Consider the following 19,420-nt stretch of genomic DNA (forward strand, 5'->3'; position numbering starts at 1 on the left):
AATTAACATCATCATCACCCTTAACCCAAACACCACTATTATTTGTTTTTCTTGTTTTGGAGTATTTTTTGGTGGAAAATTTAAACCCATTTACTGTGTAATGGAACATTGTATGAGCTTCAACTTATCTCAAAGAAATATCTCTCAAGAACTAATCGTATGCGGCTGCATTTAGTGACTGGTGTACCTAAAAATATTATACATACATATATATATATATGTGTGTGTGTGTGTTAGTTTAAGAATGTATAAATGTTTAAAATTTGTAGAAATATTAGTACATTTACGAACCTCATATGTAAACCATGTTGCAAAGGATGCATACACTTAATTTTCGTGGAATTAAGTCTTAAATGAACTGAAGATCCAACATGTGAAGCACAATTAGTTTCCTTAAGGGAATGAATAAATAAATAAGATATGTTAATTTTTAATCTCCTTACTTCATAGAGGGCTCAACGTCTGGGCAATTCAGCAAGATATACAAAGTTCCTGATTTGTGCTCCATAGTAGTGAGCCGACGAAATATGGTCTTTTTAGACTTACTACCATATTGATTAAAAATTGATATTAGTTGCAAATGAGGCTCAGTCTCATCATCCTGAGGAGCAACTTCATCACATAAGTAGTATGAACAAAATTGAGACGTTTCTCTAGCAAGATATGCCTCAACTACAGAGCCTTCCACCCTATGTTTATTCTTGGGACCTCTTTTCAATTTTCCAATTGCCCTGTATAATCTTACGATTAGATGTTTACTATATTAAAAAAGATATGTATGAATTTAAATATGTTGCAATTGCTTACCGTTCGAATAGATAAATCCACCTAGTTTGAACTGGACTGCCTAACCAAGCTTCGTGCAGAAGGTGAATGGGAAGATGTTCCATCACATCAAAGAAACCTAGCAAAAAAATTTTCTCCAACTTGTTGGTGATAACAACAATATTACTTTCCATTCGCGCCAGATTTTCTTCTTTTAATGTGGTGGAACATAAATCTTTGAAGAACAAACTAATCTCTGTTATTGGTTTCCATATGTTTTCAGGTAAATCAATAAAAGCAATTAGAAGTAATTGTTCTATGAAAACATAACAATTATAGTTTTTCATTTCATGCAAGATTTCTTGTGCCATATCAACCCTTTTTTCTAAATTTGAGGCATATCCATCGGTCATCTTTAAACTTTGGACCCACTCACATATTTTTTGTTTTTGGTCCAACTTAAATGTAGAACTAGTCTTGGGCTTAAGAACATTGCCATTGGGCCTCTCCTGTAAGTGTAATTCTTTATGTCTGCAATATTCTAGTAAATCAAGTCTGGCCTTAAGATTATCCTTTGTCTTGCCGGTGACATCCATAACTATGTTGAATAAGTTTTCAAAATAGTTCTTCTCAGTATGCATGACATCAATGTTATTTCTAAGTAAATTATCTGGCCAATATTCTAACTCCCAAAATATACTTTTCTTAGTCCAGTTATGCGAAACGCCATATCCATCAAGCCTATACAATGGTTCCTCACTAACTTTAGGAAAATCCTGAACTATCTCACAGATGTCATGACCATATAACCTTGGAGGTGGACCTTTATATTCCGTTCTATTCTTTCTGAATACATTTCCGAGTCTCCTAAATTCATGATCAGGTGGCAAGAAAAAACGATGACAATCAAACCATGAATTTTTTTTGCCATGTCTCAATGTGAGAGATTTTGTTTTTTTCATGCAGTATGGACAAGCCAAATTTCCAGCTGTCATCCACCTAGACAACATTCTATAAGTAGAAAAATCATTAACAGTCCACATTAGATATACACGCAGATTGAAATTCTGTTTAAGTAAAATGTCCCAAGTTTCAACCTCCTCATGCCATAAAATTTAAAGTTCATCAATCAAAGGTTGCAAGTATACATCTATTCTGTTTTTTAGATTACGCGGGCTAGGAACAACATAATTCAGAAATATATATGGACTATTCATCAATATTTCAGGAGGAAGATTATACAGGATGATAAATACAGGCTAACATAAATATGACGCAGCACCAACTAAAAAAAAGAGAGAAGTCATCCACACATAATCCCAAATGAATATTTTGTGGCTCGGCTGCAAAATCTGGATAAGTTGCATCAAAATGCTTCCAAGCCTCTCCATCAAATGGATGACACATAACACCAATGGGCCTTCTATTTTCAATGGGTCATCTCATATGAGGAGTTGAGTTGTTTGAAGTATACAACCTATTCAACCTTGGTATTAGAGGTAAATAATGCATCGCCTTAATAACAATTTTATTTCCACTATAACTACGCTTATATCGAGGGTGCTGACAAAACTTACAAGACTCTAGGTTATCATCCTCCTTAAAGTATAACATGCAACTATTTTCACAACAATCAGTGCTATCACTGGGTCCATTCCTCCGTTAGCAATATTTCAATCAAATTTAATATTTAATAATCTAACAGCAACACACAAATGAGAATGCGAATACTCATCAAACAAAGGATGACTAGCATCATGCAGTTGTTCATAAAAATGGCCCATTTCTCTATTGGGAACATCTTTGACATTTTTCCTAAAGTCGCCCCCGTGTTACATCCAACATCATCTTGCACCATTTTTGTCATCCTAGTATCTTGATATTCATTATGCCCTGCAAACCTATTACTTTCACCAACAACAAAGGTTTTTGCTCAGCATTACCATCAATAGTACACAATCTTAAAAAGACCTCGTGAAACCCCCTTCTATAAAGATGTTCCTTCACAACTTCTTCTTTTAAAATAATTGTACCATCACATCTAACACAAGAACAACGAATATCCCAAAGACGTGACCAAGCATCGAATGTCTTAGCATGTTCAACAAATCATCTGAGACCTTCAACAAATTCCACCCTAAGACCCATTCTATTATTATTATTCCGTTGATATACACAACTATAATCAAGTTCCATCTACACAATCAATCAGATTCAATTAATTAGTTCAAGTCACAAAAATTCATATTTCAAGTACCTAAATTCAAAATGAAAAGGTCACATATCAAGTCACTACACTTAATCAATTTCAAGTCACTAAGTCACCAATCAATTTCAAGTGACTAAGTCACCTCCCAAAGCAACAAACTAAACTACCTTCAAAATGATACATCCACATTTCAAGTATCAACACTTAATCAATATTAAGTGACTAAGTCACCTTACATGTTACCAAGCTAAACCACATTCAAAACAAAAATTCATCTTTCAATTACCTATACTTAATCAATTTCAAGTGACTAAGTCACCTCACAAGTTACCAAACTAAACTACATTCAAAACAAAAATTCACATTTCAAGTACCTAAACTTTAACATTTTCATATCACTAAGTCACCTCTCATGTTATCAAACTAAACCACATTCAAAAATAAAAAATTCAAATTCAACTACCTATACTTCATCAATTCAAGAGACTAAGTCACCTCACATGTTACCAAACTAAACCACATTCAAAAAAAATTCACATTTCAAGTATCTACACTTAATCAATTTCAAATGACTAAGTCACCTCCCAAAGTCACCAAACTAAACTACATTCAAAATAAAAATTCAAAATTCAAGTACCCATACTTAATCAATTTCAAGTGACGAAGTCACCACCTATGTCACCAAACTAAACAACATTCAAAACAAAAAGTCAAAATTCAAGTACCTACACCTAATCAATTTCAAGTAACTAAGTGGCCACCCAAGTCACCAAACTAAACCACATTCAAAACAAAAATTCAAAATTCAAGTACCTATACTTAATCAATTTCAAGTGACTAAGTCACCACCGAAGTGTAATACCCCGATCATTCCTTAAGCCTAAATCTGTCTTTTTGAATGGATTTGTATGAATTCCAAAGTGATTGATGTTTAAAACATCTTATATTTCTCTAATTTACACTTTTTTTCATGTAGATCATTGAATAATCTTTCCATCAATACCAATTTCATCAAAATCTGACATCGAACAAAGGAGTTGTGGCCGTTTTACTAAACGGTATCAGAACACCCAAGTTTGACGGTAGACTTGGCGGACCGTCAGGTCCCTGGTGGCCTGTCAAGTATCCCTTCAAGCCAAGGTAGTAACATTCTTTTTGGGAGATCATGTGATGGCCTGGTTGGTGGACCATCAAAAAGTTGACGGACCGTCAAATGGGTCCGTCAGGCCGAGACAGAATGTCCCATTCCTGGGCCTAAAGTGATGGACGACTTGGTGGATCATCACACCCTTTGACGGACCATCACTTTGACCGTTACTCCAAGGTAGAACGTTCCAAATTTGGCACTTGAGTGACGGACGACCTGGTGGACCGTCAGCTCATCTGACGAACCGTCAGATCGACCGTCACAGGCCCCGATCTGTAATTTTCAACTTTTTCAAAAGGTTATTTTGGTCATTTCTGCTCCTTATGTCCCTATATAATATATATATATATATATATATATATATAAGTAGAGAAGAGGAGATCATTTTCTCTCTTTTCTCCTTTCCTCTTCCAAGAAACATCTAGAGATTAGGGTTTCCTCTAAAACCCAAAAATCCAATTTTCTTCCAAATAAATTCAAGAATCCTCCATAGTGATTCAAAGTTATTCAATAATTAAGTTCCCCAAGTCAAAGGCATGAAGAATCTTGGTCTCAAAGTGTAAGGAAGAACTTCCAAATAAGTTTCTACATCTCCAAAAAAATCAAAATCCAAGGTATGTGGGGTTTGAACAAGAACACTCCTTTCGTTCTTGTGCCTAAAGATTTACTTTATATTATTGATTTACATGATATTGCAAGTGGGTTTACACCCAAATTTCTCTATTAATGATTTACGAGATTTGAGTTGAATAAGTTTGATATTTATGATTATTTCACCATCATGTTTCTTAAATTGAGAATTTATTCCATGAGCTATATATTATCATTATGTATTGATGATTTCTAAGCAATTTAAGTTAAGTTCCATGAGTTGAATATTTTTATTACGAATTGATAATTTTTGAATGATTTGAGACAAGTGTCATGAGTTATGCCTTTCCATGAGAAATTCGACTATTGAATGTATATTGATATGTGAAATTGAGAGGAAAGAAAGAGTATTATGATGTTTCCATGAAGTTTTTTATATTTGAAATGATTTGATAAACAAATATACTTGATATTGAGAAAGCTTGTGTTGAGTTGAGTCAAGTTAGGAATCCACAAGATGTTTATGATTTTTAGATGAGATATATATTTATGTTTTGGTATTTATAATAGAACCATGAGTTGATATTGATTGAGGTGGATTTCCTAACGCGTTCTGAGCTGAGTCTGGGAGGAGTATTTAGTACCGAGCGGAAAATTTGGTATTTCCCCCAAAATTACGTGCCACCGTAGGATTGATGTTGATAATTGTAGGCCAAAGGCCGAGTATGAGATTATGAAAATGAGATTGAGGTTGTACTCCCTGGCAAGAGTACAACACCCCTGCCAATGTGGGGTTCTCTTCTTGGGAGGAAAAAACGTTGAACTCCATGCGGCTCACATGGTGTAGTCATGTCAGCTATAAGAAACTCCCACGTTCCTAATGATTTAAGTCTCTTGAGTTACCGAGTCACTCTAAGTCATGATTCAAAGCTTTTGAGTTGAGTTGAATGATTTATGAGATTTATGAAGCATGTGTTATTACTGATGATTTATGGAAATAATGTTTCAGATAATTCAAGCGAAGAGAGTTATTAATGTCGGCATGCATGGTTTTCTTATACACTTATGATATTATTTAAAATGTTGCATCCACCCCCACATACTCAGTACATTCCCAAGTACTGACTCTTATACCCTTTTGTATTTTAATTTCCTCGTGATATAGGTTCAGGTGCTCAGTCTCAGCCGCGCCAGTGATCTATGAGTACCTTAATCTACATTTCTGCAGTTGGTGAGTCCTCATGGTTCGAGGACCTATGTTCATGATTTTTGTCTTGCTAATTGATGGTTGGTTATTTTATTTTATTTTGTTCAACATGAGCCAGTTGGGGATCTGTCCCAATGGCTCTTCAGTCTTATGTAGTAGAGGCTTTGTCTTACTAGAGTAACAGTATATACAGAACGTTAGTATTTTGATTATACAGGACAGTATTACTTTGTATCTCAGTATGTTCATGGAATGATTATTCTTCCTTATTACAGCTCGATTATTGTGATGGTGAATTATAGGAGTAAAGACAGGCTCAGAGGGTTAGCTTAAGGCTGTGTGTGGCCTTAAGCATCGTGTGACATCTCGGGATAGGTTCTTGGGGCGTTACACCAAGTCACCAAACTAAAATAGATTCAAAATCAAAATTCAAGTACCTACGCTTAATCAATTTCAAGTGACTAAGTCATCACCCAAGTCACCAAACTAAACCACACTCAAAGAAACAATTTAAAATTCAAGTATCTATACTTAATCAATTTCAAGTGACTAAGTCACCTTCCAAAACAACAACCTAAACTACCTTCAAAATGATAAATTCACATTTCAAGTACCTACACTTAATCAATTTCAAGTAACTAAGTCACCTATAAGTTACCAAACTAAACTACATTCAAAATAAAAATTCATATCTCAAGTACTTAAACTCATACATTTTCAAATCACTAAGTCACCACCAAAGTCACCAAACTAAACCACATTCAAAATAAAAATTCAAAATTCAAGTACCTACACTTATTCAATTTCAAGTGACTAAATCACCACCCAAGTCACCAAACTAAACCACATTCAAAACAAAATTCAAAATTCAAATACTTACACTTAATCAATTTCAATTGACTATGTCACCTCCCAAAACAACAAAAAAAACTACTTTAAAATTATAAATTCATATTTCAAATACCTACACTAAATCCATTTCAAGTGACTGAGTCACCTAACATGTTACCAAACTAAACAATTCAAAATAATAATTCACCTTTCAACTACCTACACTTAATCAATTTCAAGTGACTAAGTCACCTCACATATTACCAAACTAAACCACATTCAAAATAAAAATTCACGTTTCAAATACCTACACTTAATCAATTTCAAGTGACTAAGTCACCTTACATGTTACCAAACTAAACCACATTCAAAACAAAAATTCATCTTTAAACTACCTACACTTAATCAATTTCAAGTGACTAAGTCACTTCACAAGTTACCAAACTAAACTCCATTCAAAACAAAAATTCACATTTCAAGTATTTACACTTAATCAATTTCAAGTCACTAAGTCACCTTACATGTTACCAAACTAAACGACATTCAAAACAAAACTTCACTTTTCAACTACCTACACTTAATCAATTTCAAGTGACTAAGTCACCTCACAAGTTACCGAACTATATACATTCAAAAAATAATTCACATTTTAAGTATCTAAACTTCAACATTTTCAAGTCAATAAGTCACCAAACTAAACCACATTCAAACAAAAAAGTTTACCTTTCAACTACCTACACTTAATCAATTTTAAGTCACTAAGTCTCCAAACTAAACCATATTCAAAACCAAAAATACAAAATTCAAGTACCTACACTTAATCAATTTCAAGTGACTAAATCACCACCCAAGTCACGAAACTAAACCACATTCAAAATAAAAATTCAAAATTCAAGTACCTACACTTAACCAATTTCAAGTGACTAAGTCACCTCACATGTTACCAAACTAAACAACATTCAAAATAAAAATTCACATGTCAAGTATCTACACTTAATCAATTTCAAGTGACTAAGTCACCTTACGTGTTACCAAAAAAAATCACATTCAAAAAAAAATCACCTTTCAACTACCTATACTTAATCAATTTTATGTCACTAAGTCACCACCCAAGTCACCAAACTAAACCACATTCAAAGCAAATATTCAAAATACAAGTACCTATACTTAATCAATTTCAAGTGACTAAGTTACCTCCAATGTTACCAAACTAAACCATATGCTAAATAAAAGTTCAAAATTCATGTACTTACACTTAATTAATTTCAAATGACTAAGTCACCTCACATGTTACCTAACAAAACCACATTCAAAAATAAAAAATTCACATTTCAAGAACCTACACTTAATCAAGTTTAAGTGACTAAGTCACCTTACATATTACCAAACTAAACTACATTCAAAACAAAAATATACCTTTCAGCTATCTACGCTTACTCAATTTCAAGTGACTAAGTCACCTCACAAGTTTTCAGACTAAACTACATTCGAAACAAATATTCACATTTCAGATATCTAAACTTTAACATTTTCAAGTCACTAAGTCACCACCCAAGTCATCAAACTAAACCACATCCAAATCAAAAATTCACCTTTCAACTACCTACACTTAATTAATTTTAAGTTACTAAGTCACCACCCAAGTCACCAAACTAAACCACATTCAAATCAAAAATTCAAAAATTCAAAATTCAAGTATCTACACTTAATTAATTTCAAGTGACTAAGTCACCACCCAAGTCACCAAACTAAACCACATTCAAAATAAAAATTCAAAATTCAAGTACCTACACTCAATCAATTTCAAGTGACTAAGTCACCTCACATGTTACCAAACTAAGCCAAATTCAAAATAAAAATTCACATTTCAAGTATCTACACTTAATAATTCCAAGTGACTGAGTCACCTTACATGTTACCAAACTAAACTATTTCAAAACTATAATTTACCTTTCAACTACCTACAACTAATCAATTTTAAGTCACTAAGTCACCACCCAAGTCATCAAACTAAACCAAATTCAAAACAAAAAATTTTAAATTTAGGTACCTACACTTAATCAATTTCAAGTGACTAAGTCACCTCCCATGTTATCAAACTAAACCACATTCAAAACAAAAATGTAAAATTCAAGTACCTACACTTAATCAATTTCAAGTGACTAAGTCACCTCACAAGTTACCAAACTAAACCACTTTCAAAACAAAAATTTACATTTCAAGTACCTACACTTAATTATTTTCAAGTCACTAATTCACTTTACATGTTACCAAACTAAACCACATTCAAAATAAAAATCCACCTTTCAACTACCTATACTTAATCAATTTCAAGTGACCAAGTCACCTTTTATGTTACCAAACTAAACCACATTCAAAACAAAAATTCACATTTCAAATACCTATATTAAACAAAAATTTAAAATTTAAGTACCTACACTTAATCAATTTCAAGTGATTAAGTCACCTCACATGTTACCAAACTAAACTACATTCAAAACAAAAATTCACATTTCAAGTATCTACACTTAATCAATTTCAAGTGACTAAGTCACCTTACATGTTACCAAACTAACCCACATTCAAAATAAAAATTCACCTTTCAACTACCTACACTTAATCAATTTCAAGTGACTAAGTCACCTCACATGTACCAAACTAAACCACATTCAAAATAAAAATTAACATTTCAAGTACCTACACTTAATCAATTTCAAGTGACTAAGTCACCTCCCAAGTCACCAAACTAAACCACATTAAAATAAAAATTTAAAATTCAAGTACCTACACTTAATCAATTTCAAGTGACTAAGTCACCTCACATGTTACCAAAATAAACCACATTAAAAAAAAATTCATATTTCAAGTACCTACACTTAATCAATTTCAAGTCACTAAGCCACCTTACATCTTACCAAACTAAACCACATTCGAAAAAAAAATTCACCTTTCACAAGTTACCAAACTAAACTACATTCAAAACAAAAATTCACATTTCAAGTACCTAAACTTCAACATTTTCAAGTCACTATGTCACCACCCAAGTCACCAAACTAAACCACATTCAAAACAAAAGTTCACCTTTCAACTACCTACACTTAATCAATTTCAAGTCACTAAGTCACCACCCAAGTCACCAAACTAAACCACATTCAAAACAAAAATTCAAAATTCAAGTACCTATACTTATCAATTTCAAGTGACTAAGTCACGTCACAGCGAACAATTCCAAACTAAACTACATTTAAAGACTTTATTATAAGAAAATAGAGAGAAATAAACTTACCTTTGCTTGGCCTAAATTAATGAGAAAGAGATAAGCGGCCACCGGAAAAATAGCAAAGTAATTCTTTTCCCAAATTTGAATTTTGTCAAACAGTAAAATTATTAGAAAGAATAATCTTTGGCTTACATAATTGCAATAATTTAGTAAAAGATATCACATTTATGACTTCCATTCCGACTAACAACAACTATAACATACCCAATATAACAACAACAACAACAACAACAACAATATAAAATCCTTGATTTGAAGCAACTGGATGCACTTTCTTTAATTTGTAGTTTGGTGGTGAACTACATTTCAAAATTAAATCTAATTTAGGAAAGTTACATCTTGCCATACTAGTGTTATTTTTCATTCAATATTATTTTCGCAAGTGTGAGTACGATACACCCTCCCTAAACCACACTTGATCTTAAGCTAGCTGCCTATAATACACGTTTCCTAAACCACACTTGTGCTATTGCAACTTCAATTGATAGCAAAAGCTTAAACAAAACAAGTAATTAAACAACTTCTATTGATAGCAAAAGCTTAAACTTCAATGGAATCAAAATCTTAAATAAAACAAAAGCTTAAATTAAAAAAGTAATTAACCAATAGAAAAAATTGATAGTAGTTGGCCGGAGTAGAGATCGTACCTGCCAAGTTGTCGTCGTCGCCGGAGTAGATCTCGATGTGTGTGTGTTGCTGTGTGTTGGTGGGTGGGTGTGTTACTGAGTATGAAACGCGATTTAGGGTGTGTGTGTTTTGTTGTTTTATTGTGTTTGTTGGGTCGGATTAATTGTATTTAATATTTTTTTTAATTAACAGTAAACCGGTCACATGTGGTTGGTTTTCTGAAAATATTTTTGAAAACCGACCACATGTGGTCAGTTTTTACAAAATTTTGATAAATTAAAGTTTAATAAACTACAATTAATAAATTAAAATTAATTTTTAATAAATTTTATAATATTTATAACAACATCCAAATAATTTAATACAATGTGTATATATATAAATCAGATAATTAGTTATTTTATCATCATATTAACACGAGTAGAATATTTCCTCAATCATATAATAATATCAATAAATTTTATAAATTACGATAAATTTTTGGTTAATTAGCTTATAAATATGATATATATATATATACCTCGTAACACAACGTGTTAATCAAATAAATTATCGATTACTTGTCTTACGTTATTACAACTTCACCAATATACGCGTATCTATATTGATACAAAATAGTATATCTATTTCCTCAATGGTATGATATCAATGTATTATTCAAAATATTTTGATATATAGATTCAGTTATCGAGCTTTCGATTACTTCATACATCACTACACGAGATATACATGTATATATAAATATATTCAATCGGCAATCAGCTTTGAAATACGTACTATATACATCACATACACGATTTTACTACCCCATAATAATATACAACGTATTTCACATATACTCACATGAATTATTGGTTTGTTTATCTTATGTCATTAATATACCTTCACTATATAATATGTATATATTATATATATACATATACATATACACACTATCGACTATATCAAGTTCTAAATACGTACTATATACATCACATACGTACACGAGTATATTATTCAATAAAATAATGTGACATATTTCATATACATACTTTTATGAGTAGTTATCGATTAATTTGATTAGCTTACATTAATATAACTTCAACGAGCAGTTTATTATTACTTCTATCATTTCAAATGAAGGTATTCAATATTTTTGGATAGATTCTACTAGGTTTTGACTACATCATTCATCAATCGATCACTACATCGTGTGTGTGAACTCTTGAATGCGTACTATATATATACATCACATCCACAAGTATATTACCTCATAACAGAACACATTGATTATATTCTGATGAATTATCGGTTACATATTACATTATTATGACTGCAATAGTAGCATAATATCATTATCTCAACGGTATGATATATATATATATATATATATATATATATATATATATATACATACACACACATATTCATTATACAAATATTATGCATGTTTAACGTCATTTAATGTATATACAAAGGAAAATATTTATTATATATATTGAAACATAAGTAAAGGATAAAGATTATGTTTAATGTAATTTGTTTATTTTATTTGATATATATTTTTAGTATAATTTTTTAACAAAATCTATAATTGATTGATTTTTATTGTTATTATATTGGTTATCGACTACGTGTGATCAGTGTAATTTTAAAAAATAATATATTAGATTATACATATAATTATTTTTTAATAAAAACCAATCACAAGTGGTCGATTTTCTAAATTATTTTTTTAAATTTTTTTAATACCAAAACTGACCACAAGTGGTCAGTTTCATAAAATTATTTACTTTTTAATTTTTTTTAATTTCAAAAGCAACCACTTGTGGTCGATTTTATTTTAAAAATATAATTAAAAACCGACCACATGTGGTCGGTTTTTACAAAATTTTAATTATATTTTTTAAATAAAACCGGCCACAAGTGGTCGGTTTTTAAAATAGTTTTTAATTATTTTTTAAACGAAATTGAACACACGTGGTCAGTTTTTTATTTGTAAAATAAATAATAATTAGTATAAAAATATTGAAATGATTATTTGAAATTTTAAAATATAAAAGCGACCACATGTGGTAACTTTTTTAGAAAAAAATAATTTTCTTTAAAATAAAAAACTAACCACAATCTATGGTCAGTTTTTGTGGTCGATTTTCCTATTTTTTTTAGTAGTAGAAAGGTTGTTTCCGATAGACCCCCGACTGAAGCAAGCACATTAGCAGTAGCTACAATTAATAAGACTAGTGTACTAGAAACAAGGTTGAATGGGAACATATCTATAAAAATCATTGAATCATATGATTTTTTTCAAAAAATGATATGATATATAATATAATTAAGCTGACATGTCGTCAATTCATTCATTTATAGCACACAAAAGATTAATGACATATGGTTTGGTATAAGTCTATCAAATGGGCTGGGTTGACCCGGCCCGAAATGGCCCATTTAATGAAACCATCCCGATTTGACTCAGCCCGATAAGCCCACGGGCTATAGGGTACCGGGTCCCAGGCTAATTTTTTTTTGTTTTGGGCCCGGTTAACCCGGCCCGAACCCAACCCAATTGGGGCCCGCCGGTTAACCAGCCCGACCCGGCCTAGTTTAAATTTTTTTTTATTTTTTTTTTGGATTTTGGGTCAAACTAGCTGTTGGTCCAACGGCTATATAGCCGTTTTTGGGTCCAAACGGCTATTTTTGCCCATTAATTAAAAAAAAAGTTACTTTTAAAATTATTTTTTAATCCCAAAAAAAATTCTATAAATACCCTACACCTTCAAATTATTTTTTACACAATTTTTAATTCTCTAAAATCTCATTCTCTCTCAAATCTCAATTCTCAATTCTCAATTCTCAAATATTCTATAAATTTAATTTCCTAAAGTGCTCACTTTAATTTTTAAATTTTGCAATTACAAAGTATGAGTGGAAGTTTCTAAAGTCGCAACCTTCGGATACTTTCAAAATTTGGTATTGTCGTTCCATTTCTTACGTTTAATTTTTATTTAGTGTATTAATTGTTGAATATTTCATTTTATTATATTTGTGTATTTTGATTTTTTTTTAGTTTAATTTATATTATGGATAAATTAAGAAACCTCGCTACTAAAGGTGTTAAAAAAATTTATCCCGAAAACGATAGTGGTAGTAAAAAGCAAATTACTAGTGGTAGAGGTAATTCAAGTAGTAGATATACCCGTGTGCCTCCGACACTGCTTAGTCAATCTTTTGAGGAAGAAGTAGGTGTACCTTTAGGTATAGGTGCTCACGATATGGATTATGTAGAATCTCAGGAAAATTATGGTATAGAAGAAGAAAATGAAGTAGATGCGGTTAATTTAGACGAAGATAATGAAAATATTAGTGAAATGCCCGCAGTAGCAACTCCTAACGTTAGATCTGAATTGGTTAATCTCCCTTCCCGTCCTCCCCGAGCCCCAAGAGCTAGTAAAACAACTAGTATTGCAGGGAAATTTTTTGAACGTATATCAGATACTGAGGTGCAATATAAAATTTGTCAAAAAATATATAAGCATAAAAGCAGAGGCAAGCAAGGGGGTGCAGGTACGTTAATGAGACATATAGGTGATGCTCACGAAAGAGAGTTAAATATTTCATGAGGTGATGGGGATGTTGGTGGGCCAACGCAAACTAGAATGGACCTAGTAACCGGTCAGGTAATGAAAAAGTATAATAAATTGAGGGACCGGGAAGAAATAGCTAAAATGGTAGCTGTGGGTTATTTGCCTTTTAGTTTTCCTTCTTCTGATGCCTTTATTCATTATATTCAAGCAATTTATAATCTTATGTTTTGTGGTGTTCCTAGAAGTAATTGTCAATCTGATATTTTTAGACTTCATTCACAATATTATTTTTATTTATCAACATTGTTAAAAAATATTCAATGTAGATTGTCCCTTACTTCTGATCTTGGTCGTGCTCTAAATAAAAATGATTATTTAACTGGTACTTGTCACTAGATGGATAGTAATTTTGTGATGCAAAAACGTACTCTTGCTTTTTTATATGATGAAGATCGTAAACATACTAGAGATTTTATTGCTGATTCTATTGTTAAAGTTGTCGAATTTTATGGTATCAAAAATAAAATCTTATGTATTACTTTTGATAATGCTTCTAACAACAAGACTGCTATAAAGAAATTAAAGTCTAAGCTATCTCCGCTGTTACCTGGAATTTTTCATATTGAGTGTGCATGTCATATATATAATTTAATTGTAAAGATGGTCTTGAGTTTTTTGACCTTTATATTGAAAAAATCCGTCTTGCTGTTAGTTTTATTCAAGTAAATAATCGAAGAAAAAGAAATAGAGAATTTAAAGTTAAATGTCAAGAAAATGGACTTACACTGATATTGATGCCTGAGGAAATTGATATTAGATGAAATTCTACGTCTGATTTTTTAAAAACTTGTTATAAATATAGAGTTCCTATTACACTAGTTTTTAACCAACATTGCGGTTCATTTGTTGATTTTGCTGATTAAATGCTACATGATTCTGATTGGGTTGTAATTAATGATCTTGTTAAGTGTTTAGAAAAAATTCATATAGCTACGGTTGAATTTTTTGGTGCTTATTATCCTACTATTTGTAACATTTTGGAATATATAGCCGATATTTCTGGTTTGCTCAAAGAATATAAAAATAAAGAAAATTATAAAGAAGTTGTTGGTGCTATGTTTACTAAATTTAAAAAATATTTTTTTCTGATTCCCCATATTTATTTGGTTGGTGCTATGCTAAATCTGTGCATGAAATATAATACTATGTGCCACTTTAGTACTATTATTTATGCTAACTTAGAAAGAAATACTAACAATGATTCTGAACAAGTACAACCTGATTTGTGGACGGCTATGGGTGATGCGAATGAATAAATAGAAAAATTATATAATCACTATGCTGATTTATTTGATTTAGCCGTACCTACAAATATCACTCCAACTGTCGCTCCTCATCCTCCCGAGGAGCCATCGTCTTCTAAAAGAACGACACATAGTGGTTTTTTTATTCCTTTTATGATTTACCTTGTTGGAACAGTGTTGATGACAGAGCTTACACATCAACTTATCGAGAAGAACTGAAATATTATCTTCGATCGCCGCTAGAGGATCGCAGACGACGAATCAACACGTTGGATTGGTGGAGAAGTAATGAAACACAATATCCTGTGCTTTCAAGATTAACTAGAGATATCTTGAATGTTCCAATGTCAACCATTGTATCAGAGAGCACCTTTAGTCAGAGACGACAGCAGCTTGGAGACAACCGACACTCATTGGAAAGCAATGAAATGAATGTTCTAGTTTGCCTCAGAGATTGGATTAGAGTGGAAAGAAGAATCCAAGGAATGGAACCGGAGCCGAACGATGAGCTGAAACTTGAAGAAATTATATCTTCACGGGAGAACTCAGCTGAATCAAGTCCAATGCATGGTTTTGCCCCCGTTGAATTTGACTATCCTATAAAAGTTTCTGTTAATATTAACATGAATGAGTTGGAAAAATGATGCATAATTTGTAGATTTTTCATTCATGTAAATTATAAATTTTGGATCATTTCGCAATCAATAAAATTCAACATTCATTCAGTCCTTAGTCCTTACTTTGTAGTTTTTTTCATTTAATGATTTAAATTGAAATTCTACTTTAGATTAAAAAATTACTTCTAATATATTATTAATTTACTACCAAGTATTATTAATTTATTATATTAAGTAGCATATGTTTTATATATTTGTGTATATATCTTCTATAGATGCGTATATTTAATGTATACATGTGTATATGTTTTATAAATTGTAGATATATTGTAGTATATGTTTTATTTAAAGTAATACATATATATTTAATGATGCGTATATGTGTGTATATATCTTCTATAGACGTGTATATTTAACGTATACATGTGTATATGTTTTATAACTTAGTATATAACTATATATATATATATATATATCATATATATATTATAATGTATATATATTGTAGTCTATTTTATTTAAAGTTGTACATATACATTTAATGGTGCATATATATGTGTATATATATCTTCTATAGACTTGTATATTTAACGTATACATGTGTATATGTTTTACAAATTAGTATATAACTATATATATATATAACTATATATATAACAATATATATATATATATATATATATATATATATATATTGTAATGTATTTATATTGTAGTATATTTTATTTAAAATAGTACATATATATTGAATGGAACGTTTATATGTGTATATATCTTCGATAGACGTGTATATTTAACGTATATATGTGTATATGTTTTATAAATTAGTATATAACTCTCTTTATATATATATTGTAGTTTATTTTATTTAAAGTAGTGCATATATATTGAATAGTGCGTATATGTGTGTATATATCTTCTATAGACATGTGTATTTAATGTATACATGTTTGTATGTTTTATAAATTAGAATATAACTATATATATATATATATATATATAGTTATGTATATATATATATATATTGTAATGTATATATTGTAGTATATTTTATTTAAAGTAGTACATATACATTGAATGGTGCATATATTTGTGTATATATCCTCTATAGACGTGTATATTTAATGTATACATGTGTATATATTTTATAAATTAGTATAATTATATATATATTGTAGTATAGACATATATTGTAGTATATGTTTTATTTAAAGTAGTATATATATATTGAATGGTGCGTATATTTGTATATATATCTTCTATAGACGTGTATATTTAACATATACATGTCTATATGTTTTATAAATTAATGTATAACTATATATATATATATATATATATATATATATATATATATTGTAGTATTATTTTACTTAAAGTAGTACATATATATTGAATGGTGCGTATATTTGTGTATATATTGTTTATAGACGTGTATATTTAATGTATACATGTGTATATGTTTTATAAATTAGTATATAACTATATATATTGTAGTATATATGTGTATATATCTTCTGTAGACGTATATATTTAATGTATACATGTGTATATGTTATATAAATTAGTATATAAATGTATTTATATTGTAGTATATGTTTTACTTAAAGTAGCACATATATATTGAATGGGGTGTATATTTGTGTATATATCTTCTATCGACATGTATATTTAATGTATACATATGTATATGTTTTATAAATTAGTATATAACTATATATATATATTATATATATATGTGTGTGTGTGTGTGTGTGTTTTATTTAAAGTAGTACATATATATTGAATGATGCGTATATATTTGTATATAATATCTATAGACGTATATATTTAACATATACATGTGTATATATTTTATAAATTAGTATATAACTCTATATATATACTTATATATATTATAGTATATATATGTTGTAATATATATTTTATTTAAAGTAGTACGTATAGTTGTATATATTGAATGTTACGTATGTATGTGTAATTGTGTATGTGTATATACTTTTTAAATTCTAATGTAGTATATACTATATATATAGTGTATATATTGTTTAACGTATTTAAAATGTATGTAGGAGGATATATATAGTGTATATGAAATTTTTTTTTTTGACCGGGTTTAGGTGGGTTAGACCGGGTTGGGTTAAGTGGGCCGGGTCAAGATTGTTTTTAAAAATTTTTCTGTTTAACCCGGACCCAGCCTGACCCACTTAACCTCAACCCGACCTAGCCCGGCCCACAAACCGGTTAATTTTAACAAGCTGGTTCCGAATTAACCCGGCCCGGCCACTTAACACCCTTTGTTTGGTATCTTAAATGATATCATCTCCTTTGAATTGTTTATGAACCTCAACTGGATGTAAGCACTGACTTGATCATGCAAGTATAACTCCCATTACTGTTATGAAGCAGAAAATATTCACTTGGTCTAACAGGTAATAAGAGTCTTACCAATGATTGCCCCACAATGCATGTTTGCATAGGGTTCTTCCCTGGTCAACATCTCCCACGTTGTTATTCCAAAGATGCAAAGTAACTTAAAATCTGTAAATATGTATTTTAAATTTTAATACAACAACAATAATACCTTAATCCTAGGAGTGAAAGACTTCAAATTTTATCATTAATTTAAAACTCATGTGAATAAACAATCATCTTTACATTAACAAAAATATATACAAGTTAATGCAATACTCATATTGTAAAACTTATCTCATATACTTGGAGAATGTTATGTCGCAAAACCTACAAAAAAAATTAAAAAAAATTCAATCAACAAAACATCGCATAAGAAATTTAGACGAATCAAAATTAAGGATAAGAAAAGGGAGAGTAGACCTATTAAATTAGGTTTTAAAAATTTTGGGGGGAATTTTAGTGTTCTTTCATTTAAAAACGAATAACCTACTTTTCTTTTTAGTCTATTTAACAAAGAATGATCCCTTTCCCATTTTAGCAATACTTTAATTTTAATTTTTCATATAACATGTTTAGGACCACAAGATTAAATGACATTTTGATACATTTGACATTACTTTAATTTAAAGCCATAAGATTCAAAAGTTTCTTTATTTTCTTAAATTTTATGTCAAATCAAAGTAGGTCATTATGTTTTAAATGGAGAAAGTATTTTTTTTGGGAGGTGTGGAGGGGCTGGTGGGGGGGAATTTTGATGTGTCGACTGAGATTTTCAATAATTTAAGATTCAAGTTTGAAAATTTTTTAATTTGGCCGATTATCCTTTGTGCTCCTTTACTTATTTTATTTGGCCAATTATAATAG

The sequence above is a fragment of the Capsicum annuum genome, chromosome 2, assembly GCF_002878395.1.
Source record: "Capsicum annuum cultivar UCD-10X-F1 chromosome 2, UCD10Xv1.1, whole genome shotgun sequence".
Lineage (NCBI taxonomy): Eukaryota > Viridiplantae > Streptophyta > Magnoliopsida > Solanales > Solanaceae > Capsicum > Capsicum annuum.